At 41.8% G+C, this 22,224-nt stretch overlaps 1 long non-coding RNA gene across 1 annotated transcript in view; it reads right to left on the bottom strand.

Annotated features, from left to right (window-relative positions):
- Nucleotides 1-252: 252 nt before the first annotated feature.
- Nucleotides 253-22,224, bottom strand: part of LOC120409090 — a 77,455-nt gene continuing 55,483 nt past the window's right edge. Inside the window, exon 7 of the long non-coding RNA XR_005601116.1 lies at nt 253-633. This is a non-coding gene — a long non-coding RNA (uncharacterized LOC120409090). The remainder of the gene's footprint in view (nt 634-22,224) is intronic.

Raw genomic sequence — 22,224 nt, 5'->3', positions numbered from 1 at the left:
TTGATCTTCAGATGTTGACGACTCACCCACAGGTATATGCAGGAGTGAATGAGGCTGGACTTGATAAAGTCTAATTATGAAATAATGAGCTACATTTTTATTGACACAAAGAAAGCTACTGTGAACAGGCATTAAGAGTTTCAGAAATCTGAGCTCTGCCAGAATATGGAGAGCACAATAACAAGGAACAAGCTGAGATGAAATGACTTTAAGAGTAACTACATGCATTCTGCAGTTTCACCAGGGCTTGATATAAATGTTATTGAAGTGGGAATTTTCCACTGTCTTCTCCGGTAGGTGGATCCAATCCAATGTGGTAAACTGAACTACTTTATGATGTTTTAAACAATATTCATCAGAAGAAGTAAACAAAAAAATTCTCCAAAGTGTGAGATGATATATTTTCTCTTTTATCCAAATACCAGTATGGAATTAATAAACATTAATCTGTCTCAGCAGATTAAATTTGATTAACTAGAATATTGACAAATTACACTGTATGAATTATGTTTGATTTTTCTCCACCAACATTTGCAGATAAGTTCAACTGCTTTCCATAATCATGAATATTATAGAAACAGCAGTACTATACAGTGAATGAGTTAAGTCTTCAAAGCAGAGAGGTCATAATATCTAAAGATGGGGAAAAATAAAGACCATTAAAATAGATCTAGGGGACATTCTATCAAACAGTTTCAAAGTGAATTTCAAAAGCTTTATGCAGAAAAGGGTACAATAAAAACTACAATTGCCATTGAATACTATGTCCAGTTTTGGTGTCTGCACTGTAGGAAGAATGTGCTCACTGCAACCTTCCATGTGGGAGTAGAGGGGGTGGCCTTTCTCTGGCTAGCTGGAAGACTAGGGACATTGGACCTTCAGGGGCTCCCTTGCAACAGCTGTGGGCAGGAGAAAGTTTACAGGGATGAACAGGAAGCAGTTAGGGTCAGGTTAGGAGAAAGTTACTGCTCTGCTCTTCCTGCTGACTGGAAGAGGGTGGGGTAGGAGATAGTATTTATATCCTATGCAGCCCTGGAGAGGCCCCCCTTTTACTGGGGTTGGGCTGGCAGTAGCACCCACCCACGAACTTGGCAAAAGGACTGGATTCCCTCTTTACCTGCTGTGGGCATTACACTAGTTGCCCTTTCCCCTAGGGGTGAGGGAAGGAATTTTTCCTTCACCACCAGAATGACCAAGGCAAGGTGGGTTTTTTGCCTTCCTGACAGCTGGTCTGGGACTTGGCAGGGAGGAGTAGGGAGGGTTAGGTTATAATGTCACATCTTAATATGTAAAACATGTGGTGGATTTCCAGTGCGGATACTCAATATGGAAGGGATACAGTAATTGGAGAAAATGGATTAGAAAACAATTTGAAGGAAAGCAGCCCTTAAGGGAGCTTAGTAAATGGGGTTTGGGCTTTGACATCTCTTACAGCAAGGAGCCAACCTTTCTCCTTTTCCTAGCCCCTTTTAAGGGAGCTGAGGAAGGGGGTTTAGGGCTCTTACAGCTGAAGCCCTAGGAAACAGACCCCACTCCTTTTATAGCTCCCTTTCACCTCATAAGAGGGGAGGGTGGCAGGGTCCCAGCAGAGTGATAGCTGGCACCTGGTTGGGGATTATTTGGAAATGATTAAAGAAAAGATGATGACCTGCACTGTACAATTTGTTGCCAGGTACTCCCTGATATTTTAAATGAATAAAGTTGCAGCCTAATTTAACCACATCCATTGCCTCCTGTCTTTCACTGCAGGTTTTCCAGACCTCAAATAATGAAGAGACTTATGAAGGATATCTATTTAGTGTATCAAAGAGAAAGATCTGAGGTAACAATCATTGCCTATGACACCTACACAAGGAGACTATATCTGATACTAGAGGTATATTTTGAGTAGAAATGAACATATTAGATTCATATTAAGAAAAATAAACATCAGATATATTGATTATAAATAATAAAATCTGTGGTTCATGTATAATGACAAAAAATAAAGCTTTCAGACAAAGGCATAACCAGATCCAATGCCTGGAAGCTGAAGGCAGACAAGTTTAAACTGGCAGTTACATGCAAATTTTTAAAAGCAATGGAAATTAACCATTGGGATAACTTACTAAGGGATGTGATAAATTCGCCTTCACTTGAAGACTTCACAATCAAGATTTGATATTTTTTTAAAATATATGCTTTAGCTTAACTAAAAATTATGGCCTGCGTTACCCAGGAGATCAGATTAGATGATCATTATGGCTCTTGTGCTCTTAAATATGTGACTAAAAGAGGATGGAGTGAGTTGAGTATCTAGCCTCTGTTTGTAACTTCTGCTTTTAGGATACCTAGGCCAAATATTCCAGAGCCTTTTCCTGTTGCTGGAGTCTTCCACTGTGAAAGGCTACAGCTACAGTAACTCCTCACTTAAAGTCATCCCACTTAACGTCGTTTCGTTGTGATGTTGCTGATCAATTAGAGAACATGCTCGTTTAAAGTTGTGCAATGCTCCCTTATAACGTTGTTTGGCAGCCACCTGCTTTATCCACTGCTTGCAGAAAGAGCAGCCCATTGCAGCTAGCTGGTGGGGGCTTGGAACCAGGGTGGACCAGCAGCCCCCCTATCAGCTCCCTGCTCCCCTAAGTTCCCTGTGCGGCAGCTGCCCAGCAGGCTATCGATTGCTGGTAGTTCAGCTGTCCCTCCCCCATACTGTGGTGTGCTGCTCCTACCGTCTGCCTTGGAGCCACTCCTGGGAGCCTCCTGCTTGCTGTGTGGGGCGGGGAGGAAGAGGGGTGCTTATGTCAGGGTGTCCCTTTTCCCCGGTCCTGTACCCCTTCTCCACAGAGCAGACAGGGCTCAGTACAGAGGGAGCTTGATGACAGCAGCTGCTGTCTCAACTTGCTGATCTACTTTAAAAGGCAATGTACTTAGAGTGGGGTCAGCGTACTTAAAGGGGCAATGCACATACAGGGTTTATGTCTCTGTCTCTCTCTGCCATGCTGTCTCCCCTCCTTCCATTTGTGCTGCCTTGTAGAGTGTGAGGCTACATTAGCAATGTGTTAACCCTTGAGGGCTCAGCCGAATGCTAGTTAATCATTTAGCAGTAAGGCATTCCCCAGGAAATCTCTCATCCTCTGACTTCATAACCTCAACCAAGCTTCACAATCATCATTGCTGTGTACCAGTATTAAATTGTTTGTTTAAAACTTATACTCTGTATGTATATATGTGTGTGTGTGTGTGTGTGTGTGTGTGTGTGTGTATTAGTCATTTGTCTAGCAAAAAAAATTTCCCTGGAACCTAACCCCCCCACATTTACATTAATTCTCATGGGGAAATTGGATTTGATTAACATCGTTCTGCTTAAAGTAGCATTTTTCAGGAATATAACTACAATATTAAGCGAGGAGTTACTGTACAGGGAAGCAGCAGGACACTACACTACTAAGAATAGGAATATAGATGGGGAGGCACTGTTTGAGTGTAGAGAGATCTGTAGGGTACATAGCCATAGGGTCAAGGTGTATCTTTACTTGCCAGAGCAATGTCTCACCATTTACACAGCTATTTATAACTGTACTAGGAGGGCATGTAGTGTATGTACTCTATACACTGCCGCAAGGAGTGTGTAGTGTAGATGTACCCTTAGACATCCTGGCCAGATCCTCAACTGGTATAAATTGGTGTACTGCCATTGATTTTAATGGAGCTATGTCGATCTACATCAGCTCAAGATCACAGCCACTGTGAAACAACATGCTAAAATCTGGTTATAACACCTCGAGCTGCTATGATGTTCATTTAGCATACACAGCTAGCAAACTCACATTTTAGATTTCCATCCTGATTAGGCCACATGTCTCTGATGTACCCTTGTGACAGTAGGGGACAGTACAGAAATTTGTCTAATTTTGCATCTTATTGAATCAGAGTTGAGTATTCTATATTTCCAGTGATGATCAGGAAGCCCTATACAAACACACATGGCTCTCTTCACCCGAGTCCTCTTATGAACTCCTCTCCTGAAACCAGAATATATAGTATCTGGATAGGCTCCTCATACATGAGCAACTAGTCAACTCTCTCCCTTTAGCAGTAACTCATTTCCTTCAGGCCTATAAGGATGGAGGCTGCCATACTTTCTTTTCTACTCCATTCACCTATGTATGGTTCACATTATGTGCCTTCAGATATAAAACTGTAGTACATATTTTCTCACAATCAATATGGCAGCCAGCTCTCCTGGCTAAAGAAACTGTGTAAGTTTTATCTATATTATCATTTAACAAACAGACAGTCTTTTAGAACAAAAAAGTATACTTCATTAGTGTAGTGTGCTGAATCAAGGAAATTGAATTAAGGATTTGGAGGAGGTACCCTCATACAGCAGTGATATTGTCAACTCATTCTGGTCCCAATTTTTTTCTTAGTTATAATTTTTTCTGTAACAATATTGTGTGATACCGTAATTTTGCATCAGCCAGTGCTGCACTGTCTGCTTTGGTACAAAATACTGTGAGTAAAGTGATTTTGAAACTGATTTCTGATTCAACACCATTGACAGAGGCTTCTCTCAAAATCTGTAGTAATTTGGTGACACTATCTATCCTACAGAATAGGAAATAGGTCTAGATGGTAGATAGTTCTAGATATTTTCCATCTTTTATAAACTCAATAAGTAAAATACACAATTTGACACCATACTTAGCATCCAGGTATCAAAACCTAGACTTCCTCCAGTTATGTAAGAACAGCGCTATTGAGGTCAATGTAGCCAGTTTTCACCAATTGAGGGTCAAGTTGAAAACTGAAAGCATATAGGAAAGAAGTAGCGAACTGCAAATCCAAAAATCACACTGGTTACAATCCTGTAAGGCCCTATATGATGTACATTATATTTGATGGGAGGAAATTATTCTCAATAGAAACTTATTAAAGATGCAAAGCACTATATGTTTTATAAACCTTAAATACCTACCTCCCAGGGAAGTTGAAGGTTATCATCCCTATTTACATGTGTTGAAACCTACTCTCATGTACATATTGGCTAAATTAAAGACCTGCAAGAGATAAACTTCGTTGGGCAAAGCCTGATACCAACCAAGAAGTCATCATGCCTGCTTGAATTGGTTTCAACTTTTATTTTTTTAAAGATCTCTCAAGAACTAGCAGCTAGGCCACTCTGTGAATTAGTGTGGAAAATATCATCCTGGAACTAAGTGGATATGCCTGGTACTAAAAGCCAGAGATGTACTGAGGGGCTTTTGGGATACCCTCTGTTAAAATTCACCACCAAACCAAAGAGATCACTATGGGGTGTTCCCTGACTCTGAGATGGTTCACCACAGGGGTTGGAAACTTCTGGCATGAGGCTCGCCAGGGTAAGCACCCTGGTGGGCCGGGCCAGTTTGTTTACCTGCTGCATCAGCAGGTCCAGCCGATCGCGGCTCCCACTGGCCGCGGTTCGCCGTCCCAGGCCAATGGGGGCAGCGGGAAGCGGCGCGGACAAGGGATGTGCTGGCCTCCGTTTCCTGCCACCATGTGCCAGAGGTTGCTGCCCCCTGGTTCACCACTTTGAATATTGAGAAATTGTTTCTGGGGCCCATGAAAATACTTCTGAAAAGCAAATGCTTCGCTTTGAAATGTGCTAAACTGCCGCGGATATCAGGTATTTTCTAAACATTTCCCCAAGGTGGGTACCAAGTGTCAGGAATAAAGCAAACATTTCCAGCATATGCCCTTAATTTAAGTTTGTTTGCCAAGTATGGTTGCCTCCCTTTTTACTGTGATTATGAGAGAGTTTTAAATAGGAAATTAATAGATTTTCTACTCTCTCCTCACTCTAGCATGCATATCTTTGGCATACACAGTTTATTTTTGTAAGAGCCTGTGTTAAATTGTTGGCAGCATTTCATTGATTGTTTCCTGATAATATATAGAACAAAGCCAACTGACTCTGGCTTTAAAGCCACTTGCTTGTATACTCTAACAAACGTATGTTACTGATTTTGTTTACTTGCTTGCTTTCTAGTGCTCATTTAATTTTAAAGCCACTTACAGTTGCAATAATTTTTAAAATTTCTGTAAAAATCAGGCAAAAGAACAAATTATTAGACTTTAAGAAGTTAGCTGGAAAACCGCCCCCATCTTTCTTGAAAAATGATGCGTTTTCCCATACAAGCTATTATGGAATTAATTAGACAACAGAGCATAATTAATTTTCTAAGATACATTTGGACAAGTTTTAGGGCCTGGCCTTGACCAGGCCTCCATTTCTGTTGGTACAAATAATCGTGTATGCAATTTAAGTCACCTAGACATTTAAGTCCCTGAGTGCATTCATAAATCTGGGACCTAAATGTCTAAGGACTCTTCACTGCAGTTATCTGTGCCTCAATATACTCCCATAAAAATGGTGGCCCATAGATTTTAAAGTTTGAGAAAATATTACTAAATACTGCATATTTTCTTTAGTGAGTTTCAGATCTTAAATCAGGGGTCTGGCACATATGCAATTACAACCTCAATCTAGTTCAATGTGGTTGCAGTTACACAGCCAACTTTCATTCAAGAATCCCCCCATCCCCTTTTTTTGGGGGGTGGGGTGGGGGTGGAAGACAAGGACTAATTAAGCTTCACCACATTCCTGTGCAATAAGCTGATTAAATCTCTATTTTACAGATGGGGAAACTGAGGTATAGGAAAGTTAAAGGCCTGGTTTTCAGAGGTGCTGAGTGGCCACAAATTCACTGAAGGCCATGGGAGATGTGTGCACCAAACACCTCTGAAAATCAGTCACTGACTGGTCACAAGTCACAGAGGACATTGGTCATAGAGCCAGGAACACTGATGTCCACTCATGTGCTTAAACCATGAGATCATCCTGAACCTTAAATTTAGACATCTTTGGTTTCATACTATTGATGCCTTCATCTGGCATTTGTTGTTTTGGTCACAGCTGTCCTTACTACAGAAAAGCAGGCTTGCTCAGAACTGATTTCATGGGTTAATTTTCTTGAAGGGCTCCATTGCAAGAATTACTGTCAGACAGTCTGACTCCACTGGGATGGATTCAGCAGCTTGACATTAGGATTTTCTGAACAAAAGACAGTAATAGTCCCATCAGTCCTCTCAACAGAGCTGCACCTGGTACTGACATCTTGAATCAACTAGGTAACAACCAGATCCAATTCCTTTTCAATGCTATGCAGCTAAGTCAGCAGCCAAAAACTTTGGTGCTGGGTATATTTTAAATGCATTATCTGTCTTAGAGGAGGTAGAAGAGAAGTTCCTGAAATGTCTGATCATGGCCAAATTGACAGTGGATGGGTGTGCTAAAAAGGCAGCTTTGATTGAGAGCTGCAAGTGATATATGAAATAGCCCAAACTGTACAAGTTAGTGTCAGTAAAAGCTGATGATTTCAACTCAGTGGTCTTAGAGATTCACACAAATGCTATCTTGTTAATCTGCCATTTTTGGTAGCAACCTATCTGGCTACAGAACAGTGAAATTGCTCATCATGGAAAGGGAAAAGTATAGATAGTGGTAGCAAAACTGGTAAAAAAGAAAAAAAATACACCTGCAGGATTGATCTTAATATGGTGAAATAAAAATGAGAATGTTTGAGAACTAAGAATCACACAATTTGAAAAATCATCCTCAAGCAGGTCAAACAGTATGGTAGCTATTAAATTGTCTCTATTTTAAATTAGTTTGGCTAATGTTGTGACACTCTACACCCCAGGGAAGCACCCTGTAACCCCCATATTAATCCTTTGCATATAATTGTGATATTGAATATAAAGCATGCTTTGTAAGGTATCATGGGAAAGGTTATGACCTGCTGAAACCCACTGGTCCTTCTTAATATATATAATATGCATATGAAGTTATGAGAATTGTGTTGTACGATTGTCACTAAAGTATACTGTGGGTTTAGGAAGCGCCCAGATACTAGCTTCCCAAAGACAATAACGAGAGGGAAACCAATGCTTGGATGAGTGTTGAACAACCCATCAACAGCCATTGTCCAGCAAGGGAGCTACAATGCAATGATTCACTTGCACAAGGCCACACCAGGGGAATTGCTCAACCTTGCCTGGTGACTCAGCAATGCCCACCAGACATGCCTGGACTTGTGTTCTCTAAGCACATGGACTAAGGGTATAAAACAGAACACAGTATTGTGAGAGACAGTCCAGGCTGGAAAGATAAGGGGGCACAGTAGTCCCTGGTCACACTCCAGGGATCCCATCACAAATGTCATGAATATATGGCCTAGTGCAGTCGTCTCCAATCTTTTTATGCACAAGATCACTGTGACGTTATCTGGTTAAAATATGACCATATAGAGCATTGTTGCAACCATTGTTATACATTTGCAACAAATCTTGTATGAAGGTTGCCAAGTGAGGTGTCTATGAAAAGGTTATGATTTTCTGGTTATGATTATGCTATCTGCATGCACGTATCAGTTTTGTATTTGAAGTTATAAGTATTGGCTCTATACTGGCTCTATACCTGGATTTCAAATGTTGGCATCTGGGGTACTGCCCACAAGATAGCTAGCCAGCACATCTTGGAGGGACTATTCAAATTAAGTAGCTCATCAAGAAACACTTGGTTGACAATGGACCATAGGAGATGCCAATTTACACTGAGTGGACTGTCATGTAAACATACTGTCCAGAGTGTAGGTAATGGCTTCCTGCAACGACTGAGCGAAATTGGGCATGAACATCTGACTTGCCCATGTGACTCCAAACACCATCTTGTTGCTGTAATTTTCTGCAGTAAGAATAATGGGATGACCTCCACATGGCAAAAGCTATAAAAGGCCCTGGAAACACCTCCATTTTGTCTTCAATCCTGCTTCTTACCTGTGGAGGAACTTTGCTACAAACTGAAGCTCTGAAGAAAGGACTGAATGACCCATCCAAGCTATGGATGTACTCCAGAGACTTGACTTAAGCCAGCAGTTTATTACTGCTACAAGCCTGAACCAAGAACTTGCCATTACTGTATGTAATTGATTCCTTTAACCAATTTTAACTCTCACCTTTCTTACTTTCTTTCTATGAATAAACCTTTAGATTTTAGAAACTAAATGATTGGCATCAGTGTGATTTTTGGGTAAGATCTAAGTTATATATTGACCTGGGTGTGTGGCTGGTCCTTTGGGATCAGAAGAACCTATTATGTGATGAGACTAGTTGTAAAGAACCACTCATCTGTGAATCCAATGTTTTTGGTGGTGATATAAGAACTGAAATGCCTGAGGAAACTGCCTTCATGTTTTCTTGTTAGCCAGTGTGGTGAAACAGAAGTTTACTTTTGTTGCTGGTTTTGTATATCCTATGGGGCATTCACCATCAGTCTTGGGGTGTGTCTGCCCTATTTCTCAGCTGTTTGTCCTGAATTTGGCATCCTCAGTTGTGACTCACTGAGGCACGGTTACAATCACTTTTTGAATTAAAGTTCAACCCAGGATCTACCCTGCCCCTTCCTCAAGGACCTGCCCTGCTCATGCCATTCCTCCTCCCTCTATTGCTTGCTCTCTCCCACCCTCATTCACTTTCACTGGGCTGAGGCTGAGGGGTTCGGAGTGTAGGAAGGGGCTCTGGGCTGAGCCTGGGACAGGGGGTTGGGTTGCAGGAGCGGGTGAGAGGTGCAAGCTCTGGGAGGGATCTTGGGTGCATAAGGGGGCTCTGGGCTGGGGCAGAGTGTTGGGGTACAGGAGGGGGTTCAGGGGGTTGAGGCAGGGGGTTGGAGTGCAGGAGGGAGCTCCCTCCAGTGGCACTTACCTTGGGTGGCTCCTCGTTGGTGGCGCAGCGGGGCTAGGGCAGGCTTCCTGCGTGCCCTGGCCCGATGCTGCTCCCAGAAATGGCAATCACACCCCTGTGGCCCCTGGAGGGGGGGCACATGGCTCCTCGTGCTGCCCCTCTCTGCAGGCATCACTCCTGCAGCTCCCATTGGCCGGGAACGGGGAACTGTGGCCAATGGGAACTGCTGGGGCAGTGCTTGCAAGTAGGAGCAGCATAAGGTCACTTCTGGGAATGTCGCGGGGCCAGGGTAGGCAGAGAGCCTGCCTTAGCCCTGCTGCACTGCCAGACTTTTAGCGGCCGGAGATTGCGATCGACTGTCAGAGGCTCAAGGATCGACCAGTCGATCGGGATCTACCAGTTGGTGACCACAGGCCTAGTGTATGAATAGCCTTTCTGGAAATATCAAGAAGAGTAGGTGAGACAAAGAAAAAGTAAACAAAATAAGTTACTTTTTATGGCATACCTTAAATCAAGTCATTTCTCCAACACCCCTATCACCGCATCAATGAGGACAGCGGCACTCCATCCACAGGATGAAGAATTGAGAAACTAGTGAATCATTATAATTGTACATTAGCCTAGACCACTGGCCGCCAAATGGCCCCTTCCTCTCCATACCCTGCACTGATCTCCTTGGTTTTCAGACACCCTGTGCTAAATGAAAGGGGAGGAGAGGCTATAAACTTGAGAAGTGCTTATGGTAGAAAATGAAGGAGGATTCAGACATGATCACACAAATTCCTCCAAATCTATGCTGAAGCTGTATTACAAGCAATGAGGACCTATTAGCCTCCATTGAAGCTTCCAAATCATGCCCCGAGAGGGCTTTACATAGTCTAAAATCACTTCATCAATCTTGAGTGCCCACAGCTTGCATCAGAATCACCATATGAAGAGCTACCATATCAGTCCACTGAAACAATCACACATTTAGGAAGCCTATACCCACCAACTATAAAACCACCTGTATTCATGTAGTTCAGTACATTCATTCACTCATTCCTAAAGGAGATTTGATCCAAGACCTGTGAATCTGACCCATGCTCTTTCTGGCTCATAAAAGGAAGTTGTCAACAACTCGTTTTACTCCTGACTGAAATAGCCAATGCCTCATTCAGGGAAACATACAGAAATCTGACCAACACTGAAAAAACCCACCATGGGTAGAAAGCCACCTACCACCCAGCATCAAGCCTTCCATTCCTGAGCAAGCACATAGAGAAGCTAGCCAAAGGCCAACTTCAAGCTTATCTAATGGAAACGAATATCCTAGACCTGGCACAATTTGATTCAAACCAGGACATGTATCTGAAGCCACTTTCGTGGCACTGATGGATGATATCCTGATGTCAATGGACAAAAAACAAAACAAAACACTCCAATGCATGCACTTCTCCTCCAGGATGAAAGAACAAACCACATGCAACAATGTTAGTCACATTGCTTAATGAACTACTGGAAATTGCTCAGATAGTTTTATACCATAGTATCGAGAACCACTGAATACAAAGATTTTGCTCAAAAAAACCCAACCAACCAAAGGCAAGACCCGTGGAGGAGTTTACTGACTGCTTGGATATCGTGGACAGAAATGCACCCTTCAGGAAGTGATAAAGATTTAGTCCCAGTGGAAGTCATTTAAAAATGAATCAACACTGGGAGCAATCCACAATTTACTGTGTTTTCACTGGGAAGCACAAATGAAAACCACATCAGGCTACATAAATCACTGACAAAGGATAACCATATGGTTATGACTTAGGATTGGGATTCAGGAGATCTGGGTTCTATTCCCTCTGTGACTTTGAGCAAATAATTGATTGAAATTCCAGACCACTGAAGTTCATGGGAATTTTGCCATTGACTTCGAGATTTCACTCAACATCTGTCCATGATCCAATTCCCTCACTTGTAAAATGAAGGTAAGAATACCTACCTCTCTTGTAATGGTATTATATGGCTTACTTGATTCCTATTTTAGAGCACATTGAGAATACTGAGCATGAAGTATTATTAGTACAAGTCAGTTTGTCGGCTCAAGATGAAGTGAGGTTTATTGGATCAGATGCCATCCTATTATGGGAGAGTTCAAATTGAAGAGATTTTCTAAGTTGTCTATTATCAGAATCATAGGAGCAAGGCTGTATTAGTCATAACAGCTCTGAGTGTTAACCACACAAAAATTGGCATCTATTACAATTAATTTTCATTGCTATAGCTGAGACCTCTGGTTTGCTGCATCAGTTTAGCAGTGCATGTTCTGACATGGCTTACAGAATCATTAGGCAAAAGTTCCAGAGATCTTAGATGTACTTGTGGCACATTTAAGTGGGAAATTGAATTTTTTTTCCATGACAAAAAGAGATTAAAATTCTCTATATTATGACCAAACTTGTTTTACAAGCACCTCATGAGCAAATTAGTATTTTATATGTTTAATCCAAGAAAGGTCCCAGGACACAAAATTTTGCTTCTAGTTTTGAAACATTCACATTGCTTCCCTGAAAAACGAATTGATAGGTGTTTTTGTATTCAGGGTGCCACTTTAACTTCTTATGGAGGTAAGTTTTATACTCCTGAAACACAGCCAGTTGCTTACTAAGGAGTAAGCCAAACTCTATGGATCAAGGGATGCAAAACACACTATATGCACCTGCCCCTCAAATTCCACCCCTCAGCACACCACCTCCTGATAAATTAAAGTCTAGTGGGATTTACTGCACTAAGCAACATTTTCTCAGCTAACCCTGAAAAATTCACACAGTGCAGAATCAGGCCCAACCAATTCCTGTGTGTCCTTTCACTTCAAACAACAAGAACAAATTATAGTGACTTGTGATTTGAGAGACTGTTGGGCCTTTGCCAACTCAAATAGTGGAGGAGGAAACTGTGAAGATGTAAGGATCAGGGAAGCAGAACGTAAAGTAGACTGGTGTGATAGGAAGAGTGTGAGAGGCCTGTAAGATGGAGGAGGCAGCGTGGGAGGACAGGGAAGTTTAGAGAATATGGCCCACACACATATCATTAGGCTTTTCTATGAAGCAAGGCCCAGCGTGCAACGATGCTCAACAGCAGCAAGGCTGGATGGAACAGGAAGGGCAATATGAGACAATGCTCCTCACAAGTGTCTTCTTTATCAATATTTTAACAAGAGGCTCTGTAAGATGGTGCCGGAGAACCCTCTTAGAGACAGGATGAGGCATTGCAGGGGTTCTTCTGCTCTAGTTCCCTGTTATCTACCGTTCTGTTTCTGCAGTGATTTACAGCTTCTGTGGCCCAGACCCAGGGGCGGCTCCAGGCACCAGCGCTCCAAGCACGTGCCTGGGGCGGCAAGCCACGGGGGGCGCTCTGCCGGTCGCCGCTAGGGCGGCAGGCAGGGTGCCTTCGGCGGCTTGCCTGCGGAGGGTCCACTGGTCCTGCGGCTTCGATGGACCTCCTGCAGACGCCGTGCTTGGAGCGGCAAAATGTCTAGGGCTGCCCCTGCCCAGACCTCTAGCCAAATCACCTTTCAAGTTCAGTCCCCTTCCCAGATAACAGAAAAGTCCAAACAAAACAAATCCACAGTCTAATGGTTTTTATGCCAGACCTTTGGCCCCTACTTGGGACTCATCAGTCTTTGCCTCTTTTAGTCCCAAAGCTTGTGCATCCCGTCTTGCTGGGGCAGGAGATGGGAACCCAGGGCTTACCTCTCCTCTGGGTTCCAGGTGAGGGTCCCAATTTGAGGCAACTAAGGACTGCTTCTTACATTCTCTTGCTGCTTCCCTGAGCTGCTCTTACCATTTCTCTTCTTGTCAGCATCTCTCTCACAGAGCTGCAACCTCCACAAGTCCCACTTTGGAGTTCTGTCTCCTCATGTAGCTTCTATCCCAACCCACTACTGGCGAGCTTCCTCAAGGTCAGGTCCAAACTCCCTCACAGCACCCTGACTTCAGAGTCTCCTCACAGCTTGGCTTCAGGACTGCCTTTATAGATTCCCCCATCCTCCTCCTCCTCCACTGGACCTGATACTAAATTGGGCCTGACCACTCCCAGACCACCCCCAGATGTAACCCAATGAGTTAATTAAGCCCTATAACTCCTGCATGGGGCATACACCCCTATCACAGATTCCTATAAAACATTCCCTTTTGTCTGTGACAAGCTATCAGTAAAACCTCCTTTTATCTGGAATTTCCACTCTTTAGTATATTTGGGAATTCCAAGAGCAGATGGTGCTAGGTTAAACATCTATCTAAACATTTATACCAAATTCATCACCACAGTATCTGAGCACCTCACCTGTAGCTATGGCTAGCTAAAAAAAGAACTTACTATGGTGATTTTTAACTAGGCCAAATCCCAGATCTTCAATGCATTGTCTTGAAACCAGGCACATAAAAAAAAAAATAAGCATCATGAAGGTTGTTGCTGCACAGTCTCTGACTCCCTCTGTCTGCAACAAAATAAGCTATCCAGCCTTTATGCTTTATCAGATAAGAATCTCCCTTACCGCTAACTTTACAATCCACACAGTTCAGAGGGAACATTATTCTTCTCACAAAAGCCACATACTGTATAGATATAAGATGTCTCAGAAGTGACCTGTGCAAATAGAATCAAAAGTGATGTTCTAAGAACCTGAGCTCAGAGTTTACAAACGTAATTCCGTGGGTACAGATTCAGCCTCAAGGCTGTTAAGAAATCAAGTACTCAAGACTTAATACAGATGTGATAAACTATTCATAAATAATTGGACTGAATGTTTTCCCAAAGGTTTTGAAACAATTCTGTCACTACTGTATGTTTAATATAGAGATATGCCTATCTCATAGAACTGGAAGGGACCTTGAAAGGTCATCCAGTCCAGCCCCCTGCCTTCACTAGCAGGACCAAGTACTGATTTTGCCCCAGATTCCTAAGTGGCCCCCTCAAGGATTGAACTCACAACCCTGGGTTTAGCAGGCCAATGCTCAAACCACAGAGCTCTCTCTCCCCCCATCACTATTCAGCACAATACTTGCAGTTAGATACATAACAATGTACAGTAAGTGCTGTGTTTCAATGTCAGCATGCCTAGAATCAATGGTGCTTTAAAGGGGTATATCTGGATTCAAAGTAACCATCCGGAGTTAGAGTCAAATCCAGGACTCCACACATGGCTCATTCCATTATGTACAGGGGAGCGTCAAGCTGTTGAGGAGTGGGGACCATGGGGGAGTGGAATCTTTTCCCCTAAACACAACAGAAGGGTGTGGGATATCTACTCAGTGACTCCACGACCAGTACTACAGCCCATAGGCTCTGGTGGTAGCTGCTGGTTTAGGCCAGTGGATCCAGACAGTTGCAAGTCCACTGTCTGAACACTCCAGCCCTAATGCTCTCCCCTTTCAAGCTTTTCCAGGGATAGATGTCTTTAGAGCCGCACACAGGAGGCATTAAGTCCCCTATCATATAGCCACATCCCAGCCTTCCCCTAACCCTGCATTAGGGTAATCAGAGAGCAAATGTGAAAAATCAGGAGGGGGAGGGAAGGGGGTGTAATAGGAGTCTATATAAGAAAAAGACCCAAAAAACGGGACTGTCCCATAAAACCGGGAATCTGGTCATTCTACCACGCATAGTAGGTCCACTGTTTGGGGGATTTCTGAAGCACTACTGCAACCAGGAAGATTTCTCCCTAAGAATTGTGTTGATTTATGTTGCTTGAAAACCCATTTCTACATTACTGTGGTAGGTACAAAAGTATTTAAATCAGCGGGACAAAAGGACATTTTAAAGCTATTAATCAAAATTTAAAAAAAAACCCAAACAAACTGTGGTAATCAAAAGATACCATCATTTTACTGGAGAGGTCTGGAAGAAGTTAACTGGAGAGGTCTGGAAGAAGTATGAATTCAGTAAGTAATGAGAGGGAGTATGAATTCAGTGAGTAATGAGAGGAAAGCAGCTTAAAGCACAACCACCAGAGATTTATATAAGCAGGAGACAAGATTTACTGAAAGATACACATTTAAAACAAAATGAAGCCATGGGAGGAGGGGGAAAATAAATTCTGCTTTCATAACACATGGCAATTTCCAAACTACCCAGAGTAATCCCTGTCTAATCAAATTAATGAGTCTGAGCTCTGCAGTAAAATGCCTTATATGCAGAACATGCACACTGTATATTTAATACATTTGTTATGCCAGGGACACTGTATTAATAAAAACCCTGTAACTGGAAGCCAGTTGAATAAGCATGCAAAACAGTGTACATATACACTTGCTTGAAATCAACATGAGCTCTGGACGGAGTAAAGACTGCAGGATTAAACTTGTATTATGTGAGTAATTATTCAGGTTCAAGTAAAAATAAGCCCAGTTTTCAATTCACTGGCATAACAAAAATTTGCAAATGTGGCCAAATTCTCCTCTTCATCACATATATGAAACCCTGTTGACTTCACGGGAGCTGCAGAGGTATACTACAGAAGATGGTGGCTCAAGGCCTGCAAAATCGCAAAGTGATTTCTCCGTATTATCAACAGAGCACATTAGCCTGCTACACATAAAATATACTAAGGTAATCCCCCACCTTTACAACCAATAAGAAAAAGAGGAACAAATTACAAATCCAGTTCCCCTTCACCATGAATATCCCAGACCACTTAGCCAATTTGCATAAGTTCACATTTTGAAGGTTGTCATAACACAAAACTCACATTTTATTTAACAATAGAAAATCTCCTTTCTAGGCCCCCTAAACTGAAAATGGGAAAGAATGTAACCATGGACCAAAAGCCAGCTCTTCCGAGAACCAATTTTTCCCCCCTCAAATAGGCAAGAACAATTCCCACTGATTTGAATAGGAGTGCTGTGCTTATTATCCAAGGACAGAATTTGGCTCTATGTCCTTTGTAAGACAATATAACACTGGCACATGAAAAAAGAAATATTCGGTATAGTGGTGGTAACTAAAATATGGTTCCTTTTTTTTTTAAGTCAAGGTGGGTTTAAATCTAGTTCACCACAGACATTTACTCCTTGATTTTGAGATGAGTATGAGAATCACTAACCTAGAATACTTTATGATTTTTTCCAATGGTAATTTTAATTTTTGTCATTTCTGTGATGAATAATGCAAGGCCAGAGATCACACAAGTAAGAAGAGAGGTGGGGCAGGGGGAAGAAGGCACATTGCTGTGCTTGGAAATGTGCCACAAGATAAAATTTAATAAGCTGGTTCAAATTCAGATTCAAGTTGAGTTTCCTCTGCTCAGAAATGCTCTTAGTACTAAAATACCACTCTCTTTCCTTTAATAGGCATCAATTTGGACTCTGCTATTGCTACTAATTGTTACATTATCAAATAAATGTGATCTTTACCTTTCTCCCCATCCATTTCTTCCTAGATATGCTCATAGGCCTGTTACCAGATTTGCCTGTTACTTTGGGGTACTCTCATTTATTAGGGTTCCTCTTCTAGGAGAAGGGAGGAAACAGGTTTCTGTAATTCTATTAACATACTGCTTCTGTCAGTTGTGTTCTCATATGGAGCTGTACTTCTCCCTTATGCCAGTTCCCTCCCAACGGAGCTAATCTGAAGGACCCTGGTTCCCCAGGGTTGGGTTCCTCCTCCAGCCCCAGAATAGATGAACACATACACACACAAACGCACATTAACAGAGCATGTCTCAGAGGACCAGGTCAATTAGCACTCCCAAGCTGACTCCTTATATGTCCCTGGACTCAGCAGGCTGGGCTGGACAGCACTTCCAAGCTGCCATTCTCATATATCACGGGCACCACACTGAATAGAGTATGCCTGAGCAGGCTGGGTTAAGCTGCCACCCTCCTATGCCACAGGTTCAGCATGGCCCTATCCCCACTTTCACGTTACAATTGTTCTGGTAGTAATGCACCTGATGAGCAAACCCCCAGGATTTTTGGGCTCTGCAGGGATCTTTAGCTTAGGTAAGAGGAGCATTGCTGCAGAGCAAATGGGGAAGCCAAGAACATATGAGAGAGAGAGAGAGAGAGAGAAGCAACCAGCTTAACCTTAAAAGCTATTTATTGCCAGGTAATAACCATACAAGGAAAGCCAAACAAATGAAACAGTTACAATATTAAATCTAGCTTAAATTTGATTACAAAAGTCAGGTTTAGAAAACTATAACTGATCCCACAAGTCAGGGTTAGAAAGCTGTATCTAGAGTAGGAAAAAAAAAAACCAGAGAAAGTTGGGTTCCCAACACTCCTTGAAGCTTGAATTGGTCGGGGTTCCCAGGTGGTGGTGGTGGTGGTGGTAGCTGAGGGTCTGGAGTGCTGGACACAGGCACTCCAGACCTTCCACCCCGAGCATGATCAGTCAATGGAACTGATGTAGATTTTTGATCTAGGGGTTTTGGTAGGGAAACAACATTAGTTCAAGGGAAAACACTAGATTTGTTTATGGCTAAACTGATGGCTCAAGGGAGTATACGATAGTTATTTTGTTCAGGCTAGACAATAGGAACTGATCATTCCTGGCTATGGGCAGTGTTCCTTCGAGGGAGCTCACAATGCAATTAGGCAGCTTCAATATTTTGGATACCAATAAAAGGATTTATTACTTGAATTGATCTGATAACTGCTGAGCTGGGTCTGTGCAGGTGTGGGTTCATTAACATCTGGAGAAGAGATCCCCCATCATGCAGTGCTTCTCTGGTCCCAGAGTTCAGTGCAGTTCTTGCCTTGGAATCTCTGTTCTTCATTCTGTATGCTAATAGGGATGCCTCCCTGTCCCATCTTTGATGCAAATGAGGCTAGGGGAGTTTCATTAATCCTGTCACCAATGTCCAGAGGGGTTCAGGTTTGTCTCCCACTGCCTTTTCTTTGCTTTTGTAAGTTTTTCTTCTGATTGATTTTTGGTTCAAGCAGAGGCAGGGGAGGGGGGGAAGAGGGGTCCTTCGTGAGTCAGACAGGCTGGATACTGCACTCTGGTTCCCCAAGAACACAAAACTGATAGGTAACAGGCCTTCCTTGAGAAAAGGTTTACACATCACTGCTGCAGAGTGTCCAGAAAGATTTGCATCTCAGCCATTCCCATTTTATTCTATCCTGGTTTGCCAACACATGTGCAGACGTTTACAAAAGCTTGCAATTGATTGATGATAATTAAGCTGTCAGACATCACTGTGAGGGGCAACCAAGAACTGAAGCAATGACAAATGGACCTGTTTACACTGCCTGCTATTTTTCTTTGAGCCAACGATCTGGTGCAGGTGACGTGCTCAACAGCCCCTAAATGAAATGATGGATACAGCTGCTAGTGGTGACAGTTTTGTGGCATGAGGAGAAATTAAGGTTGAAGAGGGAAGTTTAACAGCACCAACTAATGGCAAAAAGCCACTAGCTGGAGCATATAATATAAAGCGGTGTCCTCAGGACTGATGCTTTGTTATGAAATACGACAGTTTAAATATTCAAACAAAATTTAATAGTGGCCAGTTTGGCTGGAAAACGGGTGAGATAAAACAATCCTCTATACATTGCCTGTCTGGAAAAAATAGACTGAATTTTTCTTTTATGTTCTCGCCCCCTACCCCTTTGCTTATTCCTCCATTTTAAATAAGATTCTACTATCTACTTTAGAATGGTTATCATTTTGATTTCTAGTGGCATTTCAAGTTTTAAAGAGACATTTGCAAGATAAAATTGGGATTTAAAAATCCTTACCTGTATGATTAAAAACATCCTAGAGTATTAAGACTGAAATTATTTAAAAAATCTGATGCACATTTTGCAATTTATGCTTGTTGCACTTCACTCCTCATGGACTGTGGAACTTGACTGATTATTTTCACTTTACCATTCTCATGCATTACCCTACAGTAATATTACAAAATACTGTTAACGTTAAAAAAAAATTTCCATAAAGAGTGAGGACTGAATTACTAGTCTGTCGCTTTAACTGAATTTAGACCGAAGCTCCATTAGACTGCAAACTTAAATGAAAATTAAATCCATAACAAAAAATAAATCCCAAATTAACAGTTTGACAATGAAACCTTCCTCAGACCCAGAAAAAGAATAAAACAGGATTTCTTAGTGAGAAAAGAAATTGTCTAGAAAAACTGTGGGGAAAGATGAAAGTTGAAGCAAAGGAAGTCAGATGTCATGGTGGAAGCGGAGACACCCCTTCTGTGGGAATGCTCCAGAGATGGTGTGTTGCTACCAGAAAGACTGGAAATTCAAGTGACCAAAAGGAGAATCTGAGTATCTCCTTGGGTTTGTAAAAAAAAAAAAAAAAAAAAACCAAGTTGCATTTTAAAGTAGCATTAAAAAAATAAGGTATAAAGAGTGAATGAGTGCAATAAAAAGGTAAAAATATTATTCTCCAATACATTTATGATAACTGTGAATCGCTAGGAAGAACATCAATGTTTAGAGAGCAAATATCCCCAAAGAAACCCAAAGTAATTGCAAATTCAGAACATGAAACTTGACAATTTCCTCTAGAAAACTGGGTGTGAGTCCACCAAATAATATTGCTGATTTCAGCTAGTCACTACAGGCTGGCCACCTGTAAGAGAGCACAAGTAGGACTTCACCATAAGTTCTGTTTCAATGAATTCCCTGAATTTAAAATAATTTCTTCTTTAAACTGCTGCAAGGTGTCTTTTGAGTAGCTGGATTGTGGGCAAAGAATTTCAATACATGATAATTTAACTAATGTTTAGCATTCTTCATGGTTTTTTATTTGGGATTACTCAGATATGGGACACGTGGCATAAGTACATTTGGAGTAATGTGAAACAGAAGGTTAGCAAACACTCCAGAACATGGGTAGTTAGTCCGAGTTATTAGAGAGCAGCCTCATCTGTAAAAGTAGCATGAATCATCAGATGTGTAGTTAAGATACATAAGTGGCTTTACAAAATGGCACCAACAAACATGGCATTTTTATATGTTGTGAATGTGTGGAGTTCTCTTGTAGAATTTTCCCAAGAATATGATGGAACACAGAGTCACCAACAGATCCTCCGGAGAATTCTGATCTTCTCCCTATTCATTATAAGATGGGTTTTTTAAAAAAAGAAATCTACATATATTTATGAAATTACAAGCATTTTCTATTTTCACTTGTGGCTTTAAAATCAGGGGTAGCACAGAGTTTTAAACGGATTGCTCTAAGTACCCTCCTTTTTGGGTGGGCAGGGAGACAATAAAACTCAATTACTTTTGAGCTAAAAGTTATACAATGGATTTATAACCCAGTACAAATTACTATAAGAGACTGTTATAAAGACATTCTAGGTTAGTAATAGCAGTTGGATTTCCATTCCAGAATCCAGGGCATGTGGTTCACAGCTAAACACTTACCAAAGATCCATGAAAAGAGTGCAGTTCTTATTAATTTGTTCACAACTCAACATTTCTTACACAAATTTCAGATGTCAGATTGGATTACTTGCAAAGTGTTTGCTGCGAGTATTCCTTTCCTTATGGATATTCAGGGTTCAATATCTATGTCGTCTGCCTGGCCACCTAAGTCACTTGGTATTGTTTCTGCTCTCTAAATGGATGACCAAACCTTTAACAACTATTTCTGTTTCCATCGGAAATAAGTCTGCTCTGTGAGTAAGTGGATCTCAACTCTCTTCACTTCACGGGGATGAATGTTTGGGAAAAGCAAACAAGAACAGAGGGGCAAAAACTGTCAAAAAAACCCAGTATTTAGAAGTCACTGTGATGTGAGTAATTTTTCTTTCTACTCGCTCTGCTAGTGTCTGTAAACCATGACAGTGTCATTTCAAACTAGCCATCTGTCATTGGCTCTAATGTAACTGATGTTTGTGTGACATTACTAACGGTCAGTGAGAATCCCTGAAACGATGCATTCTGTAGCCAAGTATTGATATTTGATGCTTGCCTGAGTGTAATGTTAAATACACACCCATGAAATAAAGTCATTCATTTACATCTGACACAGAGTTAGCTTTAACGATTAAGCTGCAGTTCCTATTCCCAAGTAAATATATTAGCACAACATGAGCTGGCACAATAGACCATTAGGCTTATAGACCCACTGGGATCTATTTGTTGGTGCCACTCTTCTAAACTTGCTTTCCCTGTGTTACTGACTATAAGTATTTGCTTTCCCTAAGTTCAGACTGCCTTCTCTTTCCCACCCTTGAATGGATGTTCACAGATGAACCTGCATTGAGGTGGTTAGGGATATGATGTGCTGACTCATTTTCCCTGAGGTAGCATCAGCCTAGGGAGTATGGAGGCAAAGTATCACATTACTAGAGACTGACGTCAGCAGAAAGAGGGGTCCCACCCTGGAAACAGTGTCATTCACATGAGTTCACTTGGTGTGAGTGTCCTGTAGTAAATCTAATATGGGAATCTTAGTGGAGTAGACATCACTCTCCAGCCTCATGGGCTCCTCATCAGAGGTAACAGGGCTGCT

Source organism: Mauremys reevesii, linkage group 7 (assembly GCF_016161935.1).
Source record: "Mauremys reevesii isolate NIE-2019 linkage group 7, ASM1616193v1, whole genome shotgun sequence".
Classification (NCBI taxonomy): domain Eukaryota; kingdom Metazoa; phylum Chordata; order Testudines; family Geoemydidae; genus Mauremys; species Mauremys reevesii.
The sequence above is the reverse complement of the archived record's forward strand: the minus strand, read 5'-3'. Positions and strand labels throughout refer to the sequence as shown.